At 41.8% G+C, this 16,712-nt stretch overlaps 1 pseudogene; it reads right to left on the bottom strand.

Annotated features, from left to right (window-relative positions):
- Positions 1 to 1,150: 1,150 nt before the first annotated feature.
- Positions 1,151 to 16,304, bottom strand: LOC135513649 (BTB/POZ domain-containing adapter for CUL3-mediated RhoA degradation protein 3-like; annotated as a pseudogene).
- Positions 16,305 to 16,712: the final 408 nt, after the last annotated feature.

The following is a 16,712-nucleotide window of genomic DNA, read 5'->3' as shown; positions in this document are numbered from 1 at the left end:
CCAAGAAATTTCTAGTTTGAAAGTTACTTTTCTTGAAGCTGTGCTGTGCTATTTTCCCTAAATTTAACCTCACGTGGACAGCCACCTAGCAATTTGAGTTCTAGCGAATGAGCTTGCATTTGAGTGACAGTGTTATCCAACAAAGTTGCAGGGCGGGCCCAACGGCTCAGTGGACACAGCAGAGAGAGAGAAATGACGTCGTCGTGCACATACAGTACGTGACATATGCCATTTTCAGGGACCACTTTTGGCTCATGAGCATGAGGGCTTATGAACTTTCATAACTACTGACTAATAAGTATACAAAAGTACCGGAGAATCTCTTTAAGGGACCCAAGAAAAGCACAAACCTGTGTCATGTCTATGATCTTCCACACACTTGTATATTTCAATTAATTTCTGTTTGTGAATTCAAGGCTAAGGGAGCCTTATGTCTCTGCTGGTTTAGTATTTCAGATGTAAGTACTATATTCACATTACGGTGTTGTTGAATTCAGAGCAAAGTGTACTTACTCTCTAAAATAGTACATTATATATTTTTGTACTATAGCAACCGTCAGGATAGGAATCATTGATTTTGCAACAGTCATGTATCATAATTTTGTATTTCAACCAACATTCAAAATGAAATTAGAAAAATAAAATCACAACATTGTAGAAATCTTTAATTTATTTGATAAGGTATCTATAAACATTTAAACATTTAAATGTTAAATCTGTAGACAGATGTCTTCACAAGTATGGTTTCCTAAAAGAGAACACATGTGGACATAGTTACATTCCCTGATGAGGTCCAGGTCTAAATGATCTGCCTGTTAAAAGCTTGTAGGAGAGAGCTCTCCTCGTTAGGGGGGGAGGGGTGGGGGTGGGAACCTGGATAACAAGTCACAGCTCAAGTTCTTCCCTTGTAAGCAATCACTTACATGGCAAGAAGGGACAATGGGTTAAATGGGAAATCCTATTAATTAAAAAGTGGTTGTGGGAGAGTAGAGGTACTCTATTGTATGATATCTTTTTAATCAACTAAATATTGACTGTTATTCATTAGGGTGAATTTAATAAATGCAACAAAAATCGTTGGAAATTGATAGAACATGAAAGGCTGCGAGCAGCGACACTGTCTCAGACACAATGAGATCATCTGATTCAATACTGCCCCCTAGTGGGCTTTTATTGTAGAACACCTGATTGACAGCCATCATACAGCTTCTTCAAACACTTAGAAGACTTTTCTTTCAACACATCCAAAAACTCAGTGACAGACGTTGCATGATTCTTGTTCTTCTGGATTGCATTATAGCAAGGACCAAAGAACACGATGCTGACATTGCAATTCCCTCCAGTATAACAACTGACATTTCCATTCCACACATTTCCAGTCCCATTAACAATCCTATTTACATTCACGCACAGTAGAAAAACAAATCATCACCTCCAAACTCTGCATCCGCCAACCGACAGATGAGAAAAAGAAAACAAAAAATCCTCAGAGCACTACACACAACAAGAGTAGGAGTGGGGAAGAAGAAGGAGAGGCGCTGGAAGTAAGGCACAGAAGAGTTCCACTGAGTCCAGGGTCAGACATTTAGGGCCGGGCTTTGGATGGTCGAGGTCAGTCAGGGGTTACTGGTGGTGGTGTGTGCGGTCGTCGGGCCGCTTGACGTGGATCCTGCGCACCCTGTCAACGCGCTCCTCGTCTTCGTCCAGGTGGTGCGAGTGGCCGGCGGCACCCCCTGTGGCCTCCAGCAGAGCGTTGTCAGGACCCCTCCCGTCCTGGGACTCGTACAGCAGGATGTTGAGGGGCTCCTCGTAGATCCACGCCTCAGGGAACTCCACCTGGAACAGTAGTGGATATATATGCATTTATGTATGTCTGTCTGCCTGGGTATTATGTTATCTGAACGAAAAGTACGCCTGTACTTTGTTAAAAAACAAAATGTCACAACGGCATATTAAAGTACTCTATTTTATGCTAACAGAAGGTTAGAGACAACCAACTCATAAATTGAAATAATTTACTAAAGAGGATGAATCAGTTCTGTCATCAGAGATGGAAGCCAGATACATGATGTACTTGCCTAGTTTGTGCTGATTAAAATATCTTAATGACGACATCCCACTATAAGCCGTCCCAGAGTACGATTCATTTGCGTTACCTTGGTCTGTTTCTTCTCGGTGGCGTAGACGATAGAGGTGCAGCACACCTCGGCAATCTTGCGGCCCTGGCCATATAAGGACCAGCAGCAGATCTCGTCGCCGATCATGTCCTTGTTGAGGACAGCTTGTTAAACAGCTCGATGTTCTTCAACATGTTGTCGTCCGAGTTACTGCCTGGAGGGAAGGAAGGGGAAGCCTGCAACAACCGGCTGCGTGTCACATCATCGACTATGCTGTCGGACATCAGATTGCAATATCAAATGACGTGGCTAGGTGATATGTTGTGAGATATTGCAGATTTTTCACTTGAGATTTACAGTCGAAAGTTTACATGCACTTAGGTTGGAGTCATTAAAACTTGTTTTTCAACCACTCCGCAAGTTTCTTGTTAATAAACTATAGTTTTGGCAAGTCAGTTAGGACATCTACTTTGTGCATGGCACAAGTAATTTTTCCAACAATTGTATACAGACAGTATCACAATTCCAGTGGGTCAGACGTTTACATACACTAAGTGTATGTAAGGGGTGGCCTAGTGGTTAGAGCGTTGGACTAGGAACCGGAAGGTTGCGAGTTCAAACCCCCGAGCTGACAAGGTACAAATCTGTCGTTCTGCCCCTGAACAGGCAGTTAACCCACTGTTCCCAGGCCATCATTGAAAATAAGAGTTTGTTCTTAACTGACTTGCCTGGTTAAATAAAGGTAAAATTAAAAAGTTGACTGTGCCTTTAAACAGCTTGGAAAATTCCAGAAAATTATGTTTCTTATAGGCTAATTGACATCATTTGAGTCAATTGGAGGTGTACCTGTGGATGTATTTCAAGGCCTACCTTCAAACTCAGTACCTCTTTCCTTGACATCATGGGAAAAATCTAAAGAAAGAAGTCCTCAGAAAAAAAGTGTAGACCTCCACAAGTCTGGTTCATCCTTGGTAGAAATTTAGTGAAGGGACCACGTTCATCTGTACAAACAATAGTGCGCAAGTATAAACACCATTGGACCACGCAGCCGTCATACGGCTCAGGAAGGAGACAAGTTCTGTCTCCTAGAGATGAACGTACTTTGGTTCGAAAAGTGCAAATCAATCCCAGAACAGCAGCAAAGGACCTTGTGAAGATGCTGGAGGAAACGGGTACAAAAGTACCTATATCCTCAGTAAAACGAGTCCTATATCAACATAACCTGAAAGGCAGCTCAGCAAGGAAGAAGCCACTGCACCAAAACCGCCAGAAAAAAGACAGACTACAGTTTGCAACTGCACATGGGGACAAAGATCATACTTTTTGGAGAAATGTCCACTGGTCTGATGAAACAAAAATAGAACTGTTTGGCCAAAATTACCATCGTTATGTGTGGAAGGAAAGGGGGGATGCTTGCAACCCGAAGAACACAGTCCCAAACGTGCGGCGGTGGCAAGCACGGCGGTGGCAGCATCATGTTGTGGGGGTGCTTTGCTGCAGGAGAGACTGGTGCACTTCACAAAATAGATGGCATCATGAGAATGGAAAATTATGTGGATATATTGAAGCAACATCTCAAGACATCAGTCAGGAAGTTAAAGCTTGGTCAAAAAAAAATGGGTCTTCCAAATGGACAATGACCCCAAGCATACTTCCAAAGTTGTGGCAAAATGGCTTAAGGACAACAAAGTCAGGGTATTGGAGTAGCCGTCACAAAGACGTCAATCCCATAGAAAATTTGTGGGCAGAACTAAAAAAGCGTGTGCGAGCAAGGAGGCTACAAACCTGACTCAGTTACACCAGCTCTATCAGGAGGAATGGTCCAAAATTCACCCAACTTATTGTGGGAAGCTTGTGGAAGGCTACCCAAAAAGTTTGACCCAAGTTCAACAATTTAAAGGCAATGCTAACAAATACTAATTGAGTGTATGTAAGCTGCTGACCCACTAGGAATGTGATGAAAGAAATAAAAGCTGAAATAAATAATTCTAACATTATTCTGACATTACACATTCTTAAAATAAAGTGGTGATCCTAACTGACTTAAGACAGGGAACATTTACTGAGATTAAATGTCAGGAATTGTGAAAACTGAGTTTAAAATGTATTTGGCTAAGGTGTATGTAAACTTCCGACTTCAACGGAACCATAATTCACTGCCAATTTGTCTTTATAGACGTAAGAGTCTCACCTGGTGTAGGAGTATTTACCGTTGCTTTTGTTGTGTAACAGTTTGACAGTAGGCTGTGTAGAGACAAAACAACAGAGGAAGATGCTAGTAAATATTCAATATGTGAGACTAGATCTTCCCTAGTAAATACCAGACGTGTCCTTCACTCTGATGCCTGACTCAGTCAACAATACCTTATTAGAGGTGGCAATGAGTCTGTGATCTTCCTTTTGATGATGTCACCAGTCGAAGGTTACAGAACGGCTCGTACGACTCTTTGTTCTAGAACACCAATAAAAACATGAGTCATACTTTGACGGTAAAGACAGATTTTGTCCAGAATCAATATGAATTTGGACATAGATCCTCTAACAGATTGGGTGGGTTGGCTGGGCCAGTAATGACATATTTGTAGGAGGTAGAGGGAGGAAGTAGAGCTATACAAAGGCAGAGTGTGGGTGCAGGGATGAGACTTAAACTATTTCACACCATTGTGCCGACCAAAACCGTACTGGCTCTAATATTTTCATTTTGACATGGTCCTTTCCAGCACGATTCAAGCAACTATGGTGCAGCTTTGATTCTCAATTCTCACGGTTGGTCGTCTTCCCCAGTTAGTTGCCCTTCAACGTACCCTCCACTCACCGAATGGCAGCTAACTTTTGTTTTGGCCACAGGTCACATACATAACCAGAGCTTTATATTCTAGATATAACTAGACTCCCCCCAGTTAACTAACGTTAACAGACTAGCTAACTATAGGATAACCCATTCATAGTAGCGCCTATTGATGATAATACCTTCTGACCGGGGTTGGCCGCAGGAGTGTTGTTAAAAGAGCCCAAACGTTCGTTCTGAACTTTAAAACGCATTGCTTGGGGTACGGTTTGGGAAACATAAGGAACGTATCTTTTAAAATCAGAGACAAATACTTTTCCAAAACGTTTAAATTAGTACACACCTTTATAGGTTTAGAGTTCCCACACGGCCATATTTCCATGTTACAGCGCTTGTTTATGGAAACGGGGAAGACAGTGGACGACCTGTTCTAACTAACTTCGCTATCTGCATCTCTGTACACCTGTGTGTAAATGGAATAGAAGCCACTGAAAAATAATGTCAGCTTTAACTGTTAAAACAATGTATAGGAACGGTGTATTTTGCATTTGTGAAATTATTTTGAGGTTATATTTTAAAAAAAACATACAGTACCGCAAATGAGAACCAAATCATGTTTAGATGGAATATTTGGCTGTTTTGGCTTCCAGGCCCAATTCGCCCTTTAAACAGAACATGTAAGGTCCAATACTGGGCTAAACCAAGAAGACTAGCTAACGTTAGGCCAAAGAGACAAGAATGTCCCACATTTGACAAATGAGTGATCATTGATTCAATGTTTTCTATTCCCGAAAGTGCTAGCTTACTACCATGTGATTTAGAACAATAACATTATTCAGTCATATCTACCATAGAACCCACCCCCAACAGATTTAGGTAATCTAGCACCAGCCCGAGTCAGGAATCACCCACTTCCGGACACTAGTATTTTGCCAGCGGGACTTCTTATGTGATTATGTTAAACGGCGGTTTGCATTCAACAGATGTTGCATTACCGTCAACTACTAGACTGGAGTATAACTCCCTTATACTTTGCTTGAAAATAAGTAAATAAATAAACAAATACCCTACAATCTACAACACTCACAAAAACAAAACAAAACAAAAATAATAATGTTAAAAAATAACACCACCCTACTCCACTATTTAAATCTATTTCGTCCCACTTCAGGCCAACAACTTAAAGGATGAGACAACCCCACCTTAACACACCCTGTAACTTTTCTGATGTAAAGTCTCGCACACCCAAATACCTCTCTGCAGCTGCCACCACAACCTCAATTTTCTGCGATGTACGTTCCATCCCTGCAGTACAATTGATAACCATTGCTATAAATGCCAAAAATCCAATCTTACTGAAACATATATCACTTGTTGGCCTCTCCCTCTGTACTGGTACAGATCTACTACTCACACCACTCCTCTCAGGATCCCCTACCCTTGACACATATTCCGCTACTTTCTTCACTGCCTCAGCATATAACAACTTCTGCTCTACTCTAACCTTGGAAACCTCAACATGCCTCTCTCACACGGGACATTTCTGATCCCAAGCCCCATGGGCACCCCTACAATTAACACATACCACTACTTTCCCAAATGCTACACATTCCTTTGTCTCATGCCCTTCTGCACACTTCTAAACTCTCCTTCCAGACTCATATTTAGCATCTCCAATCCAAAATGTAATCTAGAATCGGCTTCCTATTGCACAACAAAGCCTCCTTCACTTATGCTGCCAAACATACCCTCATAAAACTGACTATCCTACCGATCCTTGACTTTGGCAATGTAATTTTAAAAATAGCCTCCAACACCCTACTCAGCAAATTGGATGTAGTCTATCACAGTGCCATCCGTTTTGTTACTAAAGCCCCATATACTACCCACCACTGCGACCTGTACGCTCTCGTTGGCTGGCCCTCACTACATATTCGTTGCCAAACCCACTGGCTCCAGGTCATCTATAAGTCTATGCTAGGCCTTATCTCAGCTCACTGGTCACCACAGCAACACCCACCCGTACGTAGCACACGCTCCAGCAGGTATATTTCACTGGTCATCCCCAAAGCCAAAACTTACTTTGGCTGCCTTTCCTTCCAGTTCTCTGCTGTCAATGACTGGAACGAATTGCAAAAATCACTGAAACAGGAGTCTTATATCTCCCTCTCTAACTTTAAGCATCAGCTGTCAGAGCAGCTTACCGATCACTGTACCTGTACATAGGCAATCTGTAAATAGCCCACCCAACTACCTCACCCCCATATTATTACTTACCCTCTTGCACTTTTGCACCCCAGTATCTCTACTTGCACATCATCATCTGCACATCCATCACTCCAGTGTTAATGCTAAATTGTAATTATTTCACCTCTATGGCCTATTTATTGCCTACCTCCCTACTCCTCTAGATTTGCACACACTGTACATAGATCTTTCTATTGTGTTATTGACAGTACATTTGTTTATGTGTAACTCTGTGTTGTTTGATTTTGTCTCACTGCTTTGCTTTATCTTGGTCATGTCGCAGTTGTAAATGAGAACTTGTTCTCAGCTGGCCTACCTGGTTAAATAAAGGTGAAAAAAATAAAAAATAACTTCTCCCACCTAAGAACCTCCCACCTACACACTGCTGCCACATGCCCTTAAGCTTGACACCTGTAACAACTTAATGTATTCGGCACAAAAGCTCGTACAGGATAACTTATATATCCTAATATCACTTTGTCGGGCAAAGATTCAACATCAAAACTCAAAAGAACAGACAACGACTCTTCTGTTTCACCACTCATGCCACCCTGTCTGTGTCGCACTAAACGACGAGCATCACAAACACTGGGAATCTTCCCCTTCAGTTGGAAAACTTTTACATTTACTGCTAACAGTAATCACTCCTTTCATTAGCGCCCTTTTCTGAACAGCAAAACAATTCACATTTCTTGCCCCCATTCATTTAGCGTTGAGCGCCTTCACCCTCTGACCAGCAGAAACACAACCAATTATCACAAGACCACTTCTGGTTACCCTCACCGATTCCACGGCATCCAACTCTGTTTTCACCCACCCTGAAACCACAAATGGATCAGCCAAAAGGCAAGGGTACACTTTTTCCAAAAACTTCACTCCAACTGTCACAGACTCATCTTTATCCTGGCCCTCGGTGCAAGCCTCAGGCTCCGAGAACATCACCACACCTACCACCTTCCAACTTCCAAGCAAGTGACGTCACCGATTGAAACGCTATTTAGCGCGCACCACCGCTAACTAGCTAGCTATTTCACATCCGTTACACTCATTCACTTTCATTTCACCTCCTGTCTTCAGCTCACTCTGCTTACACTTTCTACCATTCTTTAACATCTCCCCTTTTCCCGCCATTTTTAACCGACTCAAGCCACCCTCTTCCTCCCTCTCTCTATTTGACCTCTTCTGCCTCTCCTTTTGCCTCCATTCCTCCTCTGTATTACGAGTAAACGTCTCCTTATGATAATACTGCACATCTCCTGACATTTGCCAGGAGAACAAACTATGACGTCAGTTTAGTATGGTAATAAGGAAACCTCATTCAAAAGATATTACCTGTGGTGGAAAAAGTACCCAAATTTCATACTTGAGTAAAATTAAAGATACCTTAATAGAAAATGACTCAAGTAAAAGTGAAAGTCAGTAAAATGCTACTTGAGTAAAAGTCTATATTGTTTTTATTTAAACTTTATTTAACTAGGCAAGTCAGTAAAGAACAAAGTCTTATTTACAATGACGGTCTACCAAAAGAAAAAAGTTATCCCCTGGGGACGGAGGCTGGGTTTAAAAATAAAATAAAAATATAGGACAAAACACACATCACGACAAGAGAGACAACACAATGCTACATAAAGAGAGACCTAAGACAACAATACAGCATGGTACGCTACTGCAACTCTCTGTTCATCATATATGCATAGTCACTTTAACCATATCTACATGTACATACTACCTCAATCAGCCTAACTAACCGGTGTCTGTATGTAGCTTCACTACTTTTATAGCCTCACTACTGTATATAGCCTGTCTTTTTACTGTTGTTTTATTTCTTTACCTGCCTATTGTTCACCTAATACCTTTTTTGTACTATTGGTTAGAGCCTATAAGTAAGCATTTCACTGTACCTGTTGTATTCAGTGCACGCGACAAATAAACTTTGATTTGATTTGGTAGCAACACAACATGACAACAACATGGTAGCAACACAACATGGCAGCAGCACAAAACAGGGTACAACCATTATTGGGCACAGACAACAGCACAAAGGGCAAGAAGGTAGAGACAACAATATATCATGCAAAGCAGCCACAATGATCAGTAAGATTGCCCATGATTGAGTCTTTGAATGAAGAAATTGAGATAAAACTGTCGAGTTTGAGTGTTTGTTGCAGCTCATTCCAGTCGCTAGCTGCAGCGAACTGAAAAGAGGAGCGACCCGGAGATGTGTGTACTTTGGGGACCTTGAATGTGACTGGCAGAACTGAAAAATTGGGCGTGCAAAATTATTCAGCCCCCTTTTGCTGCGATTACAGCTGTAAGTCGCTTGGGGTTTGTCTCTATCAGTTTTGCACATCGAGAGACTGAAATTTTTTCCCATTCCTCCTTGCAAAACAGCTCGAGCTCAGTGAGGTTGGATGGAGAGCATTTGTGAACAGCAGTTTTCAGTTCTTTCCACAGAATAATTTTGCACGCCCAATTTTTCAGTTTTTGATTTGTTAAAAAGGTTTGAAATATCCAATAAACGTTGTTCCACTTCATGATTGTGTCCCACTTGTTGTTGATTCTTCACAAAAAATACAGTTTTATATCTTTATGTTTGAAGCCTGAAATGTGGCAAAAGGTCGCAAAGTTCAAGGGGGCCGAATACTTTCGCAAGGCACTGTACCAAACCACGTGACTTTTGTTTTGGAGGCATTCAGAACAAGGTTAAGGGCAGTGAACGCTTGTTGAACACTAAGAAAAGCTTTGTTGTAGAGCGTTTAACACAAAATCCGGGGAGGGGCCAGCTGAGTATAAAACTGTATAATCTGCATATAAATGGATGAGAGAGCTTCTTACTGCCTGAGCTATGTTGTTGATGTAAATTGAGAAGAGCGTGGGGCCTAGGATCGAGCCTTGGTGTACACCCTTGGTTATAGGCAGTGGCTGAGACAGCAGATGTTCTGACTTCATACACTGCATACTTTGAGAGAGGTAGTTAGCAAACTAGGCCAAAGACTCCTCAGAGACACCAATACTCCTTAGGCGGCCCACAACAATGGAATGGTCTACCGTATCAAAAGCTTTGGCGAAGTCAATAAAAATAACAGCACAACATTGCTTAGAATCAAGGGCAATGGTGACATCATTGAGGACCTTTAAGGTTGCAGTGACAGATCCATAACCTGAGCAGAAACCAGATTACATAACAGAGAGAATACTATAGACATCAAGAAAGCCAGTCAGTTGATTATTGACAAGTTTTTCCTACACTTTTGATAGACAGAGCAAAACAGAAATAGGCATATAGCAGTTAGGATCAGCTTGATCTCCCCCTTTAAATTAAGGATGAACCGTAGCTGCCTTCCAAGCAATGGGAACCTCCCCAGAGAGGAGAGACAGGTTAAAAAGGTTGGAGATAGACTTGGTGATTTATAGGACAGCAACCTTAAAGAAGAGTGGGTCTAAACCATCTGATCTGGATGTTTTTTTGGGTCAAGTTTAAGGAGTTCCTTAACCACCTCGGACTCAGTGACCGCCTGCAGTGAGAAACTTTGTAGCGGGGCAGGGGAAAAAGAGGGAGTCGCATTAGAAGTGGTGGGAGATGAGGAAATGTTGGACGGGCAAGGAGGCATGGCTGAGTGAAATAGGAATCCTGGAAGCCTTACAGTCAGATGCCGAGCAGTTGCCATACCAGGTGGTGAAGCAACCAGTCAGTATGCTCTCAAAGGTGCAGCTGTAGAACTTTTTTAGGATCTGGGGACCCATGACAAATCTTTTCAGTCTCCTGAGGGGGAAAAGGTTTTGTCATGCCCTCTTCACGGCTGTCTTGGTGGGTTTGGACCATGATAGATTGTTGGCGATGTGGACACCAAGAAACATAAAACTCTCAACCCGCTCCACTACAACCCTGTTGATGAGAATGGGGGCCTGTTCAGCCAGCCTGTTCCTTTAGTCCCCGATCAGCTCCTTTGTCTTGCTTACGTTGAGGGAGAGGTTGTTGTCCTGGCACCACACGGACAGGTCTTTGACCTCCTCCTTATAGGCTGTCTCATTGTTGTCGGTGATCAGGCCTACCACTGCTGTGTCATCTGCAAACTTAGTGATCGTGTTGGAGTCGTGCCTGGCCATACAGTCATGGGTGAACAGGGAGTGCATGAGGGGACTGAGCACGCACCCCCGAGGGCCCCCGTGTTGAGGATCAGCTTGGCAGATGTGTTGTTACTTACCCTTACCACCTGAGGGCGGCCCGTCAGGAAGTCCTGGATCCAGTTGCAGTGGGAGGTGTTTAGTCCCATGGTCCTTAGCTTAGTGATGAGCTTTGAGGGCACCATGGTGTTGAACGCTGAGCTGTAGTCAATGAACAGAATTTTTACATAGGTGTTTATTTTGTCCAGGTGGGAAAGGGCAGTGCAGAGTGCAATAGGGATTGTATCATCTGTTGGGGTGGTATGCAAATTGGAGTGGGTCTAGGGTTTCTGGGATAATGGTGTTCATGTGAGCCATGACCATTCTTTCAAAGCACTTCATGGCTACAGACGTGAGTGCTACAGGTCGGTAGTCATTTAGGTTACCTTAGTGATATTGGGCACATGGACTATGGTGGTCTGTTTGAAACATGTTGGTAGTACAGACTCAGTCAGGTACAGGTTGAAAATGTTAGTGAAGACACTTGCCAGTTGGTCAGCGCATGCTCGGAGTACACGTTTTGGTAATCCTTCTGTTCAGGCGGCCTTGTGAATGTTGACCTGTTGAAAGGTCGTACATCGGCTACGGTGATCACACAGTCGTCCAGAACAGCTGATGTTCTCATGCATGCTTCAGTGTTGCTTGCCTCGAAGTGAGAATAGAAGTAGTTTAGCTCGTCTGGTAGGCTCGTGTCACTGGGCAGCTTACGGCTGTGCTTCCCTTTGTAGTCTGTAATAGTTTGCAAGCCCGGCCACATCCGATGAGCGTCGGAGCCGGTAAGGCTTATGGCCTTATACAGCTCGTTAAGTGTGGACTTAGTGCCAGCATCGGTTTGTGGTGGTATATAGACATCTATGATGAAAACTCTCTTGGTAAATAGTGTGGTTTACTGCTTATCTGTGACGTGGTAAGGTTGGACCCAGATGCAGAGAAGAGACCATACAAGGAAAGATGTGGTTAAGGATAAACATAATACTTTTACAGAGAAACGGTAGCCGCAGGATCACAGTACACTTGAAAAAACAACAAACAGTAAGTCTCGCAAACTCACTCAAGGAACAAACGCACATGGATAACAATTCAAGCTTCTGCAAAGGACAAAAGAAAACACACCTCTTTTAACAGGGAAATCATAATGAGTAAATTGGACACACTTGAGTGACGTTAATGTCTCTAGGACGGTATCTGCTACCCTCTGGTGACCGCTGGAACCATAAGATTATCATGAGATACTCTACATCAGGCGAGCAAAACCTTGAGACTTCCTTAATATTAGATTTCGTACACCAGCGGTTGTTTACAAATATACACAGACCTCCACCCCTTGTCTTACTGGAGGAAATTATTATAGTGTATTTTGTCATTATGTTTCAGTTAATAGAAGAATGCTATTAAATGCAGGGATTTCTATTGGCATGTATATGAATTAAGATCATGTGTGAGCATGGAAGAAGTTGTATCCATAGTTTCTGCACTTGGCTTCGGGGTTTTAAAAGCGTTCGAAAATGAGGTCGATATCGGTCAGCTAATAGAGGACTAATAAAAGCCCAGTGAACTACTTTTGTGAGAAAAAAAATAAAAAAAAAGAATATATATTTTTTTATTAATATACAGATTTTTCAGGGTGTGCTGCAGCACCCTCAGCGCCCCTACTTCCCTCTAAAGTACAGCTTCACCAGGTCATCTAACTCAATGGTGGCGCTCACAACACAAACCACTTTAATGTCAAAATATTGCCCCTTTATTCTCAAAATATTGCCACTCTATTCATACAATTTAATTTAGGCTTTATTCTCCAAATATTGCCACTTCATTCTTGAAATGTTGCCACTTTATTCTCAAAATATTGCCACTTTATTCTCGAAATATTGGGACTTCATTCTAGAAATATTGCATCGCAGTTAATGTTTTTTTTTCTCTTCACTTGGTCCTAATACTCTTCTGTATTATTGCGAACAAGATGCATTTGAAAAAATCATTTTTGGTCTTTACAAGCTTCCTTCTTTGCAGAATGTCCATTGCAAGTTCAAATCCCCGAGCTGACAAGGTACAAATCTGTCGTTCTGCCCCTGAACAGGCAGTTATCCCACTGTTCCTAGGCCGTCATTGAAAATAAGAATTTGTTCTTACCTGACTTGCCTAGTTAAATAAAGGTATAAAAAGGTTAGTATTGTGGAGTAACTACAATGTTGCTGACCCCTCCTTGGTTTTCTCCTATCACAGCCATTAAACTCTATAACTATTTTAAAGTCACCATTGGACTCATGGTTTAATCCCTGGGCAGTTTCCTTCCTCTCCGGCAACTGAGTTATGAAGGACGCCTGTATCTTTTTAGTGAGTGGGTGCATTGATACACCATCCAAAGTGTAAATAATATCTTCACCATGCTCAAAGGGATATACAATATCCACTTTTTTTACCCATCTACCAACAGGTGCCTTTTTTTGTGAGGCATTGGAAAACCTCCCTCGTCTTTGTTGTTGAATCTGTGTTTGAAATTCACTGCTCGACTGAGGGACCTTACAGATAATTGTATGTGTGGGGTACAGAAATGAGATAGCCATTAAAAAAATGTATGTTAAACACTATTATTGCACACAGTGAGTTCATGCAATATATGTGAATTATTAAGCACATTTTTACTCCATAACAAAGGGTTTGAACACAACAATGTGGAAAAAGTCAAGGGGTGTGAATACTTTCTAAAGGCACTGTGTATGGTGTTATTTCATGGGGGACTGAGGTCTAAATGCAGCACATTCTACTCCACCCACTCCATTGGTCCCAATGCAATACACCTATAAATGACAAATTGGCTTGTTGATAAGAAATGGGGGACTGTGGTCGTTATACCCAGCAGCACTTTATAATCCACCCATTCCAGTGGTCACAATGCAATACACTGTAGGGCTATGAATTACATATTGTCTTAAAAAAAGGAGAGAAAAAAAACGATTCTATGTGCCAAATTAAAATGGGGTTGAGATTACTCAGTAGGGTCTGTAGAATCTATATACGACTTTATTTATTGGGGGACTGTGGTCTAAATACCCAGCAGCAATTTCTACCCCACCCACTCCATTTGTCAGAATGCAATATGCTATAGGCCTAGAAATTACAAATTGGCTTACAAAGAAAAAAACATTTGATGTGCCGAGGTAAAAGTGTGGTTGGGAATACACAGTAGGGTCAGTAGAATGTGTATACTGTATGGTGTTATTTCATGGGGGACTGAATAATACAGAGCACAGTATATGGATTACTGGATATTCATCCTGTGTGTTACATTAATCCCAAACTAATGAATTATTTGACTGGTGTGTTGAATCAGTTGGAGAAAAAAACCACCTTAAAAAAAATGTTAGGATGAGCAATGTTCGAGTCGGGAGTATAAATATATAAATACAGTATATATACAGTGCATTTGGAAAGTATTCAGACCCCTTTACTTTTTCCACATTTTGTTACGTTACAGCCTCATTTTAAAATAGTTTTTTCCCCCTTATCAATCATGCACACAAAATATCACATAATGACAAAGCAAAAACAGGTTTTATACATTTTTGCAAATGTACTAACAATAAAAAACTGAAATATCACATTTACATAAGCATACAGACCCTTTTCTCAGTACTTTGTTGAAGCACTTTTGGCAGCGATTACCAGTGGCGACCAGCCATTCAGGGTAGGTGGGGCTGAGCCCCACATTTTTTGCAAAAAATAATAATAATAAATAAAATAAAAATCTGTAAATATTTTTTGGGGGGGGCTTGCCTGTTTCGCATGTTATTTTGGCAGTAATACGTGTCACATATCAGTTTACAAACAATTTAAAATAATATATATAATTTAGCTAATACAGCTGCATACATACATACGTCTCTTTTTTGTTTTTTTGAGTAAGGCAGCTCCAAAATGCAGGTGTTTCAGCCAAGCTCAGTGCTTTCTGTGGTGGTGGGGCGAGCCAGCAAAAATTGGAGCATTGCGCCGTGTTTGGCTCAGTGTTCTGTCACTCATGGGGACAGTACGTCATCAACAAGTTTAAGTGCTTAGTAAGGGTAGACATCCAAAATTGCAACCCTTTGGGTCCTGCCATAGAGTTATATTACAAGTGCCCATCCAAGAAAGCTCAAGGTCATTGGTCACAGATAAAATTATGTCAAATCACGTTATATTTACAGTAGCTTTGATTGGACTGATCATGTCAACATCTTATTTTCAAAGTCTTAGCTAGCAGTCATCATCATGAATCAAGTTGACAATCCACTGGCAAATCCTTTGTAATCCTTGTCATATGAATAGAAATAATGAAGAGAAAATGTAGATAAAACGCATCTGTGCTCATCGGCATTTGGACATAAAGATTACACAGCAAGTTAGAAATCGCAAATTCAACAGTGAGTCATTTGGAAGGAATCAGTGGCAACTGCAAGCATTGCAACGCAACCACTAACATTAGCTTGCTATTCCACACTGAGGACCTTGGGTCTTAGGGGCGAGGACCTTGATGATCTTCTTGGCCTTCTTGTGACACAGGGTGCCGTACATGTCTTCGAGGGCAGGCAGTGTTCCCCCGGTGATGCATTGGGCAGACCACACCACCCTCTGGAGAGCCTGCAGTTGCAGACAGTGCAGATGTCGTACCAGGTGGTGATAAAGCCCGACAGGATGCACTCAATGGTGCGTCAGTAAAGGTTTGTGAGGGTCTTAGGGGCCAAGACAAATTTGTTCAGCCTCCATCTTCTGTGTGAGTGGACCATTTAAGATTGCCACTGATGTGTACCCCGAGGAAGCTTTTCACCTTCTCTACTGCGGCCCGTCAATGTGGATGTGGGCATGCTCCCTCTGCTGTCTCCAGAAGTCTACGATCAGCTCCTTCATTTTGTTGATGTCAAGGGAGGGTTTATTTGACTGACACTGCTCTGCAAAAGGGCCCTCACCTCCTCCCTGTAGTCTCTCTCAATGTTGTTGGGATTCAGGCCTACCATTGTTGTGTCATCTGCAAACTTAATGATTGAGATGGAGGCGTGTGTGGGCACACAGTCATGGGTGAACAGGGAGTACAGGAGTAGACTGAGCACGCACCCTTGTAGGGCCCCTGTGTTGAGGATTGGTGTAGTGGATGTGTTGTTGCCTATATGAGTTATTGGAGAGTAAATTACTTTGTTTAAAGAAGTTAAGGTTTTATGCTTGAAGGAGACAGCAGACTGATGAAATGAAGATATATTCTTAATAATTAAATTATATTTAAATATAAATGTGTTATTTATTTAAGGTTAGGGTTAGTAGTGGGCACCAATATTGACAACTCGATATATTGTTTGATATCGATATGAGCAAGGCATATTGTGATCAGTTTATTATTCCTCTTAACCTACACTATATAAATCAAAATC

Source organism: Oncorhynchus masou, chromosome 25, assembly GCF_036934945.1.
Source record: "Oncorhynchus masou masou isolate Uvic2021 chromosome 25, UVic_Omas_1.1, whole genome shotgun sequence".
In the NCBI taxonomy this organism is placed as follows: domain Eukaryota; kingdom Metazoa; phylum Chordata; class Actinopteri; order Salmoniformes; family Salmonidae; genus Oncorhynchus; species Oncorhynchus masou.
The sequence above is the reverse complement of the archived record's forward strand: the minus strand, read 5'-3'. Positions and strand labels throughout refer to the sequence as shown.